This window comes from Chenopodium quinoa, unplaced genomic scaffold, assembly GCF_001683475.1.
Source record: "Chenopodium quinoa cultivar QQ74 unplaced genomic scaffold, ASM168347v1, whole genome shotgun sequence".
Classification (NCBI taxonomy): Eukaryota; Viridiplantae; Streptophyta; class Magnoliopsida; order Caryophyllales; family Amaranthaceae; genus Chenopodium; species Chenopodium quinoa.
The window spans coordinates 634,018-647,494 of NW_018742467.1; positions in this window are offsets into that span (position 1 = coordinate 634,018).

Below are 13,477 nucleotides of genomic sequence, written 5' to 3' on the forward strand. Positions count from 1 at the left end.
ACTTTTTTCATTTACTTTAAACACATTGTTATTTACTTTAACACTATTTACATTTACTTTTATATCTTCCATCATTTTTGAGAAAGAACAATCCTAGTAATTTAACTTAGATATATAATATGTATTCTTTTTTTAACACACACTAGAAATATTATATTAAGTGGCTAAAGCCATATTTTTAATTACAAATAGCATCACATAATTTTCACATTTATAATTGATGCTAACCAAAATAAGGCCTAATTGTAGGCGTCGTTCGAAGTGTGCCTACGTAAAAGCATGTTGTGAATATGCTTGGCACTCATAGGAAGTGGGAATTGACATATACGATTAGGAACAAGGAAAGTAGGGAGCCACCAACAAGTTTTTTTAAGGAACTTGTAAACCGTTCACGGATCATTTAAGGCAACCACGAATAAGGGACAACGAAGGCAACAACGATTGAACCGTGAAGGTTACACCCCATTCATAATCCATGAGATTACTAACTCCATATGGTTCATAACCACGAAAGGAGGATCGGGGATGATGGTACGAAGTGAGTCATGGAGTCACATTCGCCCGTATTGGCCTCTACTCGATTCTTATAGTGAAAAGTGATTCCTGCGATATCAAAGGCATCCAAACAAAATATTCAATTTGCTCCAAACTATTATTAAGCTAAATTGGTTGAATATTAATGCAACATATAATTCTAAAATATTAGTGATCACTTGATTTAACAACAAGATTAAAAAAGAACCTAAACCGGTTGTCCAAATTATCTTATTAGGCGTGATTTTCAATTACATATTCCCCTTAACATGCAATATGGTGATCAATAAATAATAGAATAACATCAATATTGGAAGCAATTTAACAATAATTCTAACAATACAAAATCGTTAGAAAAATAATAGAAATAAAAGGAACATAATTCTTACTTTGATTCTATTTGTTTGCAACTACAAAATAATAAACGAGTTAGTAACTTCAAGGAAATAATAATAAAACAATAATTAAATTAAATTAAATAAAGTTTAAGGCCAAACCCTCAAACAGTTCTACCTTTCATGCCTTGGCTTAAGGACAAATTCACGAGTAAAGTATGGACTCCTAGGAGTGCTTGAAAAAGGAATTTTGAAAGAATAAGGATAGGTTAGTGTTTAGGCTAGAGCATAGAAGAGAGAAAATAGAGAATTAATTGATGCCCCGTACATCAGAAATGAGGGGGTATTTATAGAAAAATGTGCTGAGGGAACACACGGAACCCTAAAATGATAAATACCCTAAAAAAGTATCCCGTGACACGGCACTGTGTACCGTGACATGGGAATTCCCACCGTCAGACAGGAAACATTCCCGTGTCACGGTGTACTTTTGTGTGACACGGGAAATATATGCTGAACGGGAGAGAAAACGTGTTAAGGGTTTATGCAGAAAGGACACGGAAACCCCCGTGTCACGGCAGGTGTCTCGTGTCACGGGAAATCCCACCGTCAGACAAAGAAGTTTCCCGTGACATGGTGGACTGTTGCCGTGACGCGAGAGTTTTTAGTCCGCTTTTCCGTCTAAATTCATTTTTAACCTTAATTTCGTTCAGCATTTTAAGTGTCGATTGATAATTTCGGGTCATTTTCTTATTTTATTATTATTTGGGCTAAAATAAATAAAAAGTTTGGGCCAAAATAAATAATAAAACAATAAAATAAAAAAAAGGTTTGGGCCAAAATTAAATAATAAAATAGTAAAATAAGTTTGGGCTGAAATTAAAACTATGCTTTGAACAAACATCAAGACTGATCCATGGACTATCAAAAATTGAATACGATTATTTTTAAGCACTCTTGGGATTAAATACTGAACTAGACCAATAGTGGCGGTGAAAGATCGTTCATCATCGAGTTTGGTTTTGGGGAGACATTTTTAGGTGTCTACAGAAGCCCCCACTTTGACTGGGTTTGCAGAAACGTCAGTTTTGAAAACGATAGTCAAAGTAGTCGATAGGGACGGAGAATGATTTAAGACGTTCTGCGATCCTAAATCACTTTGTATACATCGATACCTGCAGAAAAATGTTAATTCCATAGATAAAAGAGTAAAAGGATAGAATACGTATCTGGCACCAGTGTATCGGTGACAAATGAGTTTGGCAACTTCCTATGCTTGAAGGAATCCACCGGATGGCGTATGTTGAAACAATTTTTATGCTTGAGGAAAGCCGACTGAGGAATTTGGTAGCTTTCTAAGCCTGAAGAAACCTACCGGATGATACTTTCCATGCCTGAGGAAAGTCGACGTATGAATTTGGTGTCATTTAAATCCACCGAATAATACTTTCCATGCTTGAGGAAAGTCGACAGATGATGAGAGTGCAAGTCTCTGTGTATCGAGAACCTTGCACCGTGAAATGATGGTGGTTCGATTGTCCCCGAACGTGGGTTGTAGTTGTTTCGCTTGTCCCCGAACGTGGGCTGTAGATGGTCCGCTTATCCCCGGACGTGGGCTATAAATGGTCCGCTTGTCCCCGGACGTGGGCTATAAATGGTCCGCTTGTCCCCGGACGTGGGCTGTAGATGGTCCCCGGACGTGGGCTGTAGATGGTCCGCTTGTCCCCGGACGTGGGCTGGTTGTAAATGGTCCGCTTGTCCCCGGACGTGGGCTGTAGATGGTCCGCTTGTCCCCGGACATGGGCTGTAGGTGGTCCGCTTGTCCCCGGACATGGGCTGTAATTGAGACCTGCAAAATAAAATTTGCCAGGGGACTCGTATAGACTATGGTTGACTTGACCAACTGACTTGACCAAATTTGACTTGACACGACATGACATAACATGAGTATGACTTGTGATTGTGTGTGTATAGTTTGAGTGTGTGTGTGTGCAGACACAAGCAACCGAAAATGCAAATGCAAAAATTTTCCATCATTTTTGTCATGAGACGAGTGGAGGGTACCAACTTTCTCCCGAAAAAGAAAGACATGAAAAATGAAATTTTAATTTCGAACTTCTCTCGATAAAAATTTTGAAAAAGTTTTTGAACTTCCCCAAAATAAAATAATGAAAAAGGAAAGAAGTTTTGAACTTCCTCCTTGAGCAAGACGAAATGAATCGTATGGATTTAATTGCTTGTCTTGAAAATAATGTATGCATGATGCGTGTTCTTAGGCTAGGAGGCTAAGGACAATTACATCATGTGACACGATAGATGAATGAACTTAAGTCATGGAATTAAGCATCATATATGGTGTAAAGAAGCGATCTTGAACGTCACTTAGGTCTGGAAGCTAAGCAGGTATACAGATGAAGTGATTATTGCATAATGAACGTTGCTTAGGTCAAGGAGCTAAGCACTATATGCTTTGTATGATTGAAAAATGTTGCTCAGCACATTATGCGATGCGTGAAACGATGAATATTGCTCAGGTCAGGAAGCTAAGCAAGTATACAACGTTTCTTCTAATGAATGTTGTCCTGAAAGATGATGAAACATGCATAGTGTTGAAACAAGATTCCATGATAAAGGGTTCTTAAAGGGAGGATGATATGGATATAGATGTGTGAGTGAAGTGTGTGAATGTGTTACTAAGGCTGGCTGCAAAGGTTATGGTGATGGAAAAATATGTGAGAAGAGTCAAAGATGATAACTCTTTAGGCTAGGTAGGCTAAATGATGTGGGTTTAAGCCCCCAAGTCTAGCTCTAAATGGGTAGAGGTAAGAATTAGATATTCTTTGACTTGATCATGCATGGATATGAATATGAATGTGGCCGCACCTCGATGTGAGGTTGCCTATGTATCCGTTAGGAATCAGGCCGAACGTAGCTCTAATCGAACTTTGCACAAGTGTATGTACACCTCAAAGAGATCTTTCATGGGTTGTAATGTGGTTAAGTTGATGGTTTAAGGAAGAAAGGGATAAAAAGGGCTCAAGACCCGAGAGAATCCCCAAGATTTGTAATTTTGAATTTGAAAATTTTGAATTTTGCAAGTTTATTTTCAACATTTTTTTTTTTGCTTTCATATTTTTTATTTATTATTTTGAATCAATGTAGGCAATCTCAGATCATGCGGTCCATCACTCACTTAGCATTCATGTTTCTCAGGCACGGTACCAAGCACTCGATAAGAGACGCAATTCGAGACGTGTTCGTATCAAAGACATTGGAACACTTGCCTTTAGACATTGTTTTATCGTTGCTTTGCTGCTTTTTTTTTTTATTTGCTTTTTTTCCTACTTGCTTTTTGAATGTTATACAATTACACATCTTCCAATCCCAAGGTGAAGTGAATGTGGGTTGAAGAAATGAAGGCCAAACGTTAGACAAGGCTCAAAATAGTTGATGAAGAAATGGAATGTGATTGAACGGTTAACAGGGAATGACAGGGTTGCAAAGGTGCAAATGGAAAAGGTGAACGAAACATGTAAAAGTTCAAAATGGAAAACCTATGCTAGACATGAATGGGGGAATGAAGATGAATGATAAAGAAAGAAATCATGAAATCTTGCACGAAGGATCTGATGTGCGCCTTGTGTTCATTACTTCTTGTCGCCTGGAGGGACAGGAAGTTTGTTTGCATCCACCAAGTCTTGAATGACGTCCTTCAAATTCCAACATTGCTCCGTAGTGTGGCCCCTTCCTTGATGGTACTTACAATGGGCATTGGGATTCCATTTGACGCTCCTTTCTTTAGGTTTTGGCTCTGGAAATGGCCTAATAGGTGTGATCAAGCCTTGACTGTAAAGGCGATCAAAGGCCGCATCATAAGTCATTCCTAAAGGAGTGTTAGTTCTTTTCTTCTTGGGCAATGGAGCATCAAGAGCTAACACTTCATTGATATCAACTTGGCTAATATTGTTGGTAGTATTTTAGTGCTTAGAAGACGAAGAAGAAGGATGGTCGTTCTTCTTGTTTTTCCAAGTGTTATTATTGTTACTACCAGCAGTCTTTATTAGTTCATCCTCGATATTGATGTCGATGTCGTATAAAACTTCGAAAGTGTTCAGTGGAAGAAATTTGTGATGTTCCCTATATTTATGAGTTAATTTTTGAATAAAGAGGCGAACCATCTCTCTTTCTTTGGGAGGATCTACCAAGAGTGAAGCTGTTTCCCTCCACCTGTTCAAGTAAGCGGTGAAGCCTTCATTCTCTTTCTGTTTGAGAATGGAGAGTTCACGTTCAGAAGTTTTAGTTTGAATGTTACACTTGTAACGATTCATGAAACTTTCGGTGACATCTTGCCAAGTCGCAGTATGCTTGGCATCTAAGGAATAAAACCATTGTTGGCAAGCATGTTCTAAGGAGAGAGGGAACAGCGTAGGGAAGAGTGTTACGTCCAATCCCTAAAGAGCCATGGTTGCAGAGAACGCCTTCAAATGGAATATTGGATTGTCAGTAGGCTTGAACTTTGGAATATCAACAGTGGAGAACTTTTCAGGGAGTCTGTCCTTCACATCCAAAGGAGTGGGAGGTCGTTCCACATAAGTGAAATCCTCAGAAATCTTACTCATTTGTTCCTTCAGTTTGTCAAGGGTGGTAACAGTGACCTTGTTTTGTTCCATGGTAGTGACCCTAGTGGTAAGGGTTTGCATCATGGAAGACAGTGCCTTGATGGATTTGTTGATGTTCTCAATATCTTCTTTAGTGGCCATTGAAAGGTTATGAGTAATGGAGATGGCAAAGTTCTCTTTGAACGCCTATTAGATCTGAGAGATTGTTGCGGTAATGACTCGAACCGCATTAATCTATCCCTGTTCCTTGACCAAGTACCGTGAAATAAAATAATTAACTTAATTGTTTGACTCATGGTTTAAGATAGGAAAGGAAGGAAAAAATAGACATTTGAAAACAGGTGAGAAAACTCCACTCATTTTTTTATTATGACGAAAAAAGGGTGCATGAACCTAATATACGATCATAAACGACCTGGTGCACGACTCGAGTTGGAACATAAAGAAAGTATGTGGACTATACTTGACTCGTGAGTGACTAAGTGATGTTATAAGACTCGTGATATGATTGTAGTGACTAAGTGATGTTATGACAAAAAAAGGGTGCATGAACCTAATATACGATCATAAACGACCTGGTGCACGACTCGAGTCGGAACATAAAGAAAGTATGTGGACTATACTTGACTCGTGAGTGACTAAGTGATGTTATAAGACTCGTGGTATGATCATAGGGCTAGACATGTGAACAATAACAAAATTGACTGACACGAGGACCAAATTAACACGGAAGACTTCAAAAAAAACTGACTGGACTTATTTCAAGGGCACCGTGACACGGAAAACTATACCGTGTCACGGTACAAGTTGCCGTGACGCGGTGGATTTTTTTTTTGGAAATCCACCGTGCCACGGTGGAAATTGCCGTGACACGGTGAACTTTCCCGTGCCACGGTGGATGCTGACGTGGCACGAGATTTTTTTTTTTTTTTTGCAGGTCCACCGTGCCACGGTGGATATTTGCCGTGAAACGGTAGATCTTCCCGTGGCGCGGCAAACCCTTTTTTTTTTTGGGTGCTGGAAATCCACCGTGGCACGGTGGAAATTTGCCGTGACACGGTAGATTTTCCCGTGGCGCGGAAAACTCCCTTTTTTTGTTTTATTTGCAGGTCCACCGTGCCACGGTGGAAATTTGCCGTGACACGATAGATCTTCCCGTGGCGCGGCAAACCCTTTTTTTTTTTCTTTGCACTAATTACTAAATGAGTACGGTCCATTGGCAATCGTCAGTTATAAAATAATCCACCATAGACAAAGAAAGATCGTTAAGGTTAGGATCAAAACGACCAAACATAAAACACGTAGGCACAATGATTCAAAGAATAGTTCACAACCTAAGATCAAGTTCTATGTTCGACTATGGTCAGGTTTATTTGGTGTCAATAGGGTACCATGGTTAAGAGTTTGGACGCGTTAGCAAGGCAGCCTCCCTTGAGGGTGTATGCCAACGGGAAGCTCCGCGAGTTCGTGATGAAATCAAACTCGACTCCATGGTTTGGGTGGATTTAATAACTCGGATGAACCCTTATTTCCATGAGCGTTTTTGGGTTGATAGAGCTTAAATCCCCTGGGGCTAAGACGCATGTAGAACACATACATTTTTTCAGAAAAATCGAAGGAAGTTGACTGTGAGAAGAGAAAACAAGCCACCGGACTAATTTTAGGACTACCGTGACACGGTAGAGAGCACTGTGACACGGCAGATTCTGCCGTGGCACGGCAGTCAGAAAATCTAACTGGTGCCCTGTTTTCCTTCGTACACAATCACTTAAATCGATAAATAACCAAGAATCCTCCCTAGTGGAGTCTCCAAATTGTAGGCGTCGTTCGAAGTGCGCCTACGTAAAAGCATGTTGTGAATATGCTTGGCACTCATAGGAAGTGGGAATTGACATATACGATTAGGGACAAGGAAAGTAGGGAGCCGCCAACAAGTTTTTTTAAGGAACTTGTAAACCGTTCACGGATCATTTAAGGCAACCACGAATAAGGGACAACGAAGGCAACAACGATTGACCCGTAAAGGTTACATCCCATTCATAATCCATGAGATTACTAACTCCATATGGTTCGGAACCACAAAAGGAGGTTCGGGGATGATGGTACGAAGTGAGTCATGGAGTCACATTCGCCCGTATTGGCATCTACTCGATTCTTATAGTGAAAAGTGATTCCTGCGATCTCAAAGGCATACAAACAAAATATTCAATTTGCTCCAAACTATTATTAAGCTAAATTGGTTGAATATTAATGCAACATATAATTCTAAAATATTAATGATCACTTGATTTAACAACAAGATTAAAAAGGAACCTAAACCGGTTGTCCAAATTATCTTATTAGGTGTGATTTTCAATTACATATTCCCCTTAACATGAAATATGGTGATCAATAAATAATAGAATAACATCAATATTGGAAGCAATTTAACAATAATTCTAACAATACAAAATCGTTAGAAAAATAATAGAAATAAAAGGAACATAATTCTTACTTTGATTCTGTTTGTTTGCAACTACAAAATAATAAACGAGTTAGTAACTTCAAAGAAATAATAATAAAACAATAATTAAATTAAATTAAATTAAGTAAAGTTAATTTGGGGCCAAACCCTCAAATAGTTCTACCTTTCTTGCCTTGGCTTAAGGACAAATTCACGAGTAAAGTATGAACTCCTAGGAGTGCTTGAAGAAGGAATTTCGAAAGAATAAGAGTAGGCTAGTGTTTAGGCTAGAGCATAGAAGATAGAAAATAAAGAATTAATTTATGCCCCGTACATCAGAAATGAGGGGGTATTTATAGAAAAAATGTACTAAGGGAACCACACGGAACCATAAAATGATAAAAACCCTAAAAAAGTATCCCGTGACACGGCACTGTGTACCGTGACACGGGAATTTCCACCGTCAGACGGGAAACATTCCCGTATCACGGTGTACTTTTGTGTGACGCAGGAAATATATGCTGAACGGGAGAGAAAACGCGTTAAGGGTTTATGCAGAAAGGACACGGAAACCCCCATGTCACGGCAGGTGTCCCGTGCCACGGGGAATCCCACCGTCAGACGGGAAGTTTCCCTTGACACGGTGGACTGTTGCTGTGACGCTGGAGTTTTCAGTCCGCTTTTCCGTCTAAATTCATTTTTAACCTTAATTTTGTTCAGCATTTTAAGTGTCGATTGACAATTTCGGGCCATTTTCTGATTTTATTATTATTTGAGCTAAAATAAATAAAAACGTTTGGGCCAAAATAAATAATAAAACAATAAAATATAAAAAAGGTTTGGGCCAAAATTAAATAATAAAATAGTAAAATAAGTTTGGGCTGAAATTAAAACTATGTTTTGACCAAAAATCAAGACTGATCCATGGACTATCAAAAATTGAATACGATTTTTTTAAGCACTCTCGGGATTAAATACTGAACCCGACCAATAGTGGCGGTGAAAGATCATTCATCATCGAGTTTGATTTTGAGGAGACATTTTTAGGTGTCTACACTAATATTATACTAGAACTACCAAATTGCTATACAAGTTGCAGAACTTGATGCTGCACCAGTAACTTATCTTCAACCACTACTTAATAAAAGTTTTGCATTAATACTACACAAGTTTCAAGTACTCTAAATATCTATGATATATTCAACTCTATTGATCTCATTTACATTTGTTCTGATTCTTTCTTTTCTTCCCAATCTTCAACATTTGTTAGCATCTTCTGTTTCATTTGATTTCTTTCATTGAGAAGTAGGTCAAGCACTAATCTTATATGATGGTGATTCAGTCTTGCAAATTCCTGTAAAAAAAATAAATTATAAATAAATTATACTCTAATTATAGATTAGTTCTAGAGTGTAACGACTTCAAAAATAAGTATGGTAACTTACCTATGTTATTGTTCCTAATCCTATGCCATTTTCACCATCATAAACCTTCATATGCAATAGTAGATAGCTTGCTGAGAAATTATCTTCTCTTTCTTTATGGAATGGAAGTTCAATTATTCTCAGCTTGTAGGTCAGCATATCATTTGCCTGTGGATGCTTCCTTTTTTTTTAAACAACTTCTGTACTTGTATCACCTGAATGAAATGAATATTAGTATAATAAAAGATATTGAAAAAAGAATTTAAAAATAATTTTTTAATCCATTGATTCTTTACCGTTTCTAAGATAAAACTCTGTACAGGCTCATATTCTTCATTTGTCTCGTACAAAGTGCTGTCTAGATGATCAATTGTTTCATCTTTGAAGTTTATCACAACAAGAAATAATGATCTTCTAACATTAGAGGTATATACACACCTACATAAGATTTGTTTTAAACATATTTACTTTAAACCTGTTTTTAATTACTTTTAACATATACTGTTCTACTTTAATATTAATTCTGTCTTACACATTGAGCTGCATCCAAGTCCAATGATTGTGAAGTGTTCCAATCAATCCATAGTTTTTGCAGACTTGTTACTCCCTTTTTTCTATGAGCTTTCAAACACATTGTTAAAGCATCCTTCCAAAGAAAAAATCCAATTATTATTTCTAATATGTATTTGATGCAGAATTCTAAACTATAAAAGTGAATTTGAAAAACTTACCATGAAGTCAAATCCAAAAAAGTATCTGATCAAGTCATTTTCAGACCTATCTTTTTCCATTTCAATGTTATTCTGACCAAGCAGTGATCACATTACTTGAAACTTTCCATTCATTGAGCAAAGTGTTACAATATTGCCTTACTATTTCAGATGAATCTATAAACTAGCTAACTACTTCGCTGTAATGTAGAGTTAAAGTTAAAGTTAAACTTATGTCAAACAATATTATATATAATGCAATATGATTATTTGTTCTTTAGGAAGTCTAAAACATAGCTCTTGTTTGGAAAGTTTTCACCATCATTGATTGCTAAGTAGTCGATCACTTGGTAACATTGCGAACTCATGTTATCCATTACTTCCTTGTGTTTCTTCAAGAAATCAGAAACATAAATCATATCTTCTACACCTTTCTCCTTCTCTAGTTTTCTAACTACACTGAACCTTGAAATTTTTCTCAGAAGTTGTTTTCTTTTAGTGTTTATGTTTGCCAAAGCAAAAGCATCACATATTTCTGCACGATACACCTTTCTCCTATTTGCTAAATCAAGGTCAGAATCAAAAGTCTCTCTAGAAAAACACAGCATATGGATCATTGCAAAAACACCACAATCAAGAGTATATCTTGGTGTCTTCCACTTGAAGTTAACTTCATCAAACTCATATTCAAGAATTTCATCAGCCTTTTCATGATTAATTCTCTTCAGAAAGTTTGACATTTCCTCCACCTTTAACAATTGTAAAGCAATATATAAGTAAAACAAATTTATAGTATAAATTAGAACATCTTTAATTTATATGATTTACTTTAATAAACATATGATTTACTTTAATTAGAACATCTTTTACTTTATATTTTATATTATATTTTTATAGGTAATAAAATGTGTACCTTTAATAGATATTCTTTTACTTTAATAAAAATATTATTTACTTTAATCAGATTATCTTTTACTTTATATTTTATCTTATTTTTAACTGTCATTATAATCTATACTTTTAATACATTTTCATTTATTTTAATAGTACTTTTATTTACTTTAACAATTTACTTTTTATAAACCAAAAAAAATCTTACCACAATAGATCCAAGAATTCTGTAGAAAGGCTTGTGCCTGTCATCATACTCCCTGTTATCCAAGTACTGAATGGTTTGATTCATAAAGTTAACCACTATCAAACTATAGTGGTTACTCATACAGATTGGAACAAAAATCTGTCATTAAAATTACAGTTATTAGTTTACAAATTCAAAATCATAATTCCATCAATGTAGTTTAATAAACATGAATAATAAGACATACCAACTGAGTTGTCTTAATTTTCTCCTTTGCATCACATAGGCACATCCAATCGTACCATGCCTGATTTAATTCATGTGAGTGTACTTAAGGAGACTTCACCTCTGTTTTTTTATCTGTTGGCTGGGAAGCATCCTGTGACCTGAGAGACAGCTCTAGAGGTCTCTATGTATTAATGAGAACATACAAAATATTACTTTATGAGATAATACATATTTAATTATGATTGAGCTTAACAGTTTTTTTTTTTATTCTATGAAGGATATTCTTTCAATCGAGAATCATTCATTAGAAATGACCGACATTGAACTATATTATATTTTATCATTTGAGCAAGGGTTGTTGGAGCTAGGGATGTTGTGTCATCTCTTGTTATCATGAGAAGACTTTCAAATCTCCCAATCTCTTCAGTGTGCAACATTAAATATTTATAGTAAATAAAATATTATTTAAAGTAAACTAAATATAACTTAAAGTAGATGTAATATGTTTGAAATTAAATAATATATTACTTACTGTTTGAATGGGTTGTACTTCACAAAGCAGTAATCAGCCACTACTTGAAAAAGCTCTGGCATTTCATTCATTCTTGATTTGTTTCCTTTCATTGTCTTAGAAACAAAATCAATGTCAACATCTTTCTCTCCACAATTTTGAAACTATCACATTGTGAATATCCTTAAACTCAATTGTGGATGTTTCTGCCTGAAATTGTTTTTCAACAACAACTGTAATAAAATAGCAGATATAATTTCAATATAATGATACACTATTGACTATGGATTGATTAATATTTACTAAAGTTAACAACTTACCTTCCTTTGTAAGTGTTGGTTGATTTAGGATACTCTTAGTAACTGAGTGTACTGCCTTACTAATATCAGCATCAACACCCTTGTTTTTAGCATCTTTCTCTCCCTGATTATCAGCATCAACCTCCTGATTATCAACACCCTTGTTTTCAGCATCTTTCTCTCCTTACTCTCCCTGGTTTTCTTCCTCCTCTTTTTCATTTTTGTCATCATCTTCTTTTTGTTCCTCCTCCTTTTCTTCTTCCTCCTGCTCCTTCTTTTTATCCTTTTCTTCCTCCTCCTTTTTTTCTCCTTTTCTTCCTCCTCCTCCTCCTCATCTTCTTCCTCCTCATCTTGTTCTTCCTCCTCCTGCCTATTGTTTTCATTCTCTTCTTTTTTGTCATCGTTCTCTTTTTTTCCATCATCCAGATCCTCTATTTCAAAATCTTCATCATCAACATCCAAATGGACAGTTTTAGGATCAACTGCATCTTCTTCAAAAGTTTTAGGATCTGTGTCAGTTTTATGTTGCTCCTCCCATGTTGACAGAATCACACTAGATACATTTCTTAGATCATTATAAAGCCTGACTATTTCATCCATAGCCCTTTGTATTCTAGGATCTTCCATCAGCCTTTGTTTCAGAAACCTGTTGAGAATTAGATGTAGACACATTCATTTGTTGCCTTTTCATTTTTTCTCCTAAGGTAGCTATACGCTCAGCATGTATCATTGCAAAGATTTGTGAATCTCTAGTCAACAAATGTCGTTCTTCTTCAATTTCCTTCAAAATAAATAACAACAATTTAGTAGTACATTATTTTTTAACACAAATAATATTAACTTTTAAAGTTAATTTGTTTACTTTTAAGTCAACATTATTTACTTTATGTTTATCATTTACTATATATTATTACCACTAGGAGCAGAGCAATTCAATATAATAAAAGTAAACAAATATGAGATAAAAGTAACTACATTTCATTTTAAAGTAAATAAAAGAAATCATTGTAACTAAAAAAAAATTTACTCACATCTTTTGCAGCTTCATGTATTTCACTATCTGTCATCACACCTTCTTGTAGGTAGAATGACACCAATCTTCTCTCCCTATCAGTAAAAATTTCTATAAGCATTCTCAATTACATCTCCCAAGAATGCTTTCTTTCCTTTTTTTCTACAAACTGGATAGTCATCTTTTTGAAGTTCTCCTTGACCAATAGATGCATTTGCCTCTTTTGCAATTCTTTCTTTGACCTTCTCATCTGACCAATGTTGGATCAATGGCAGTGTTGTAGG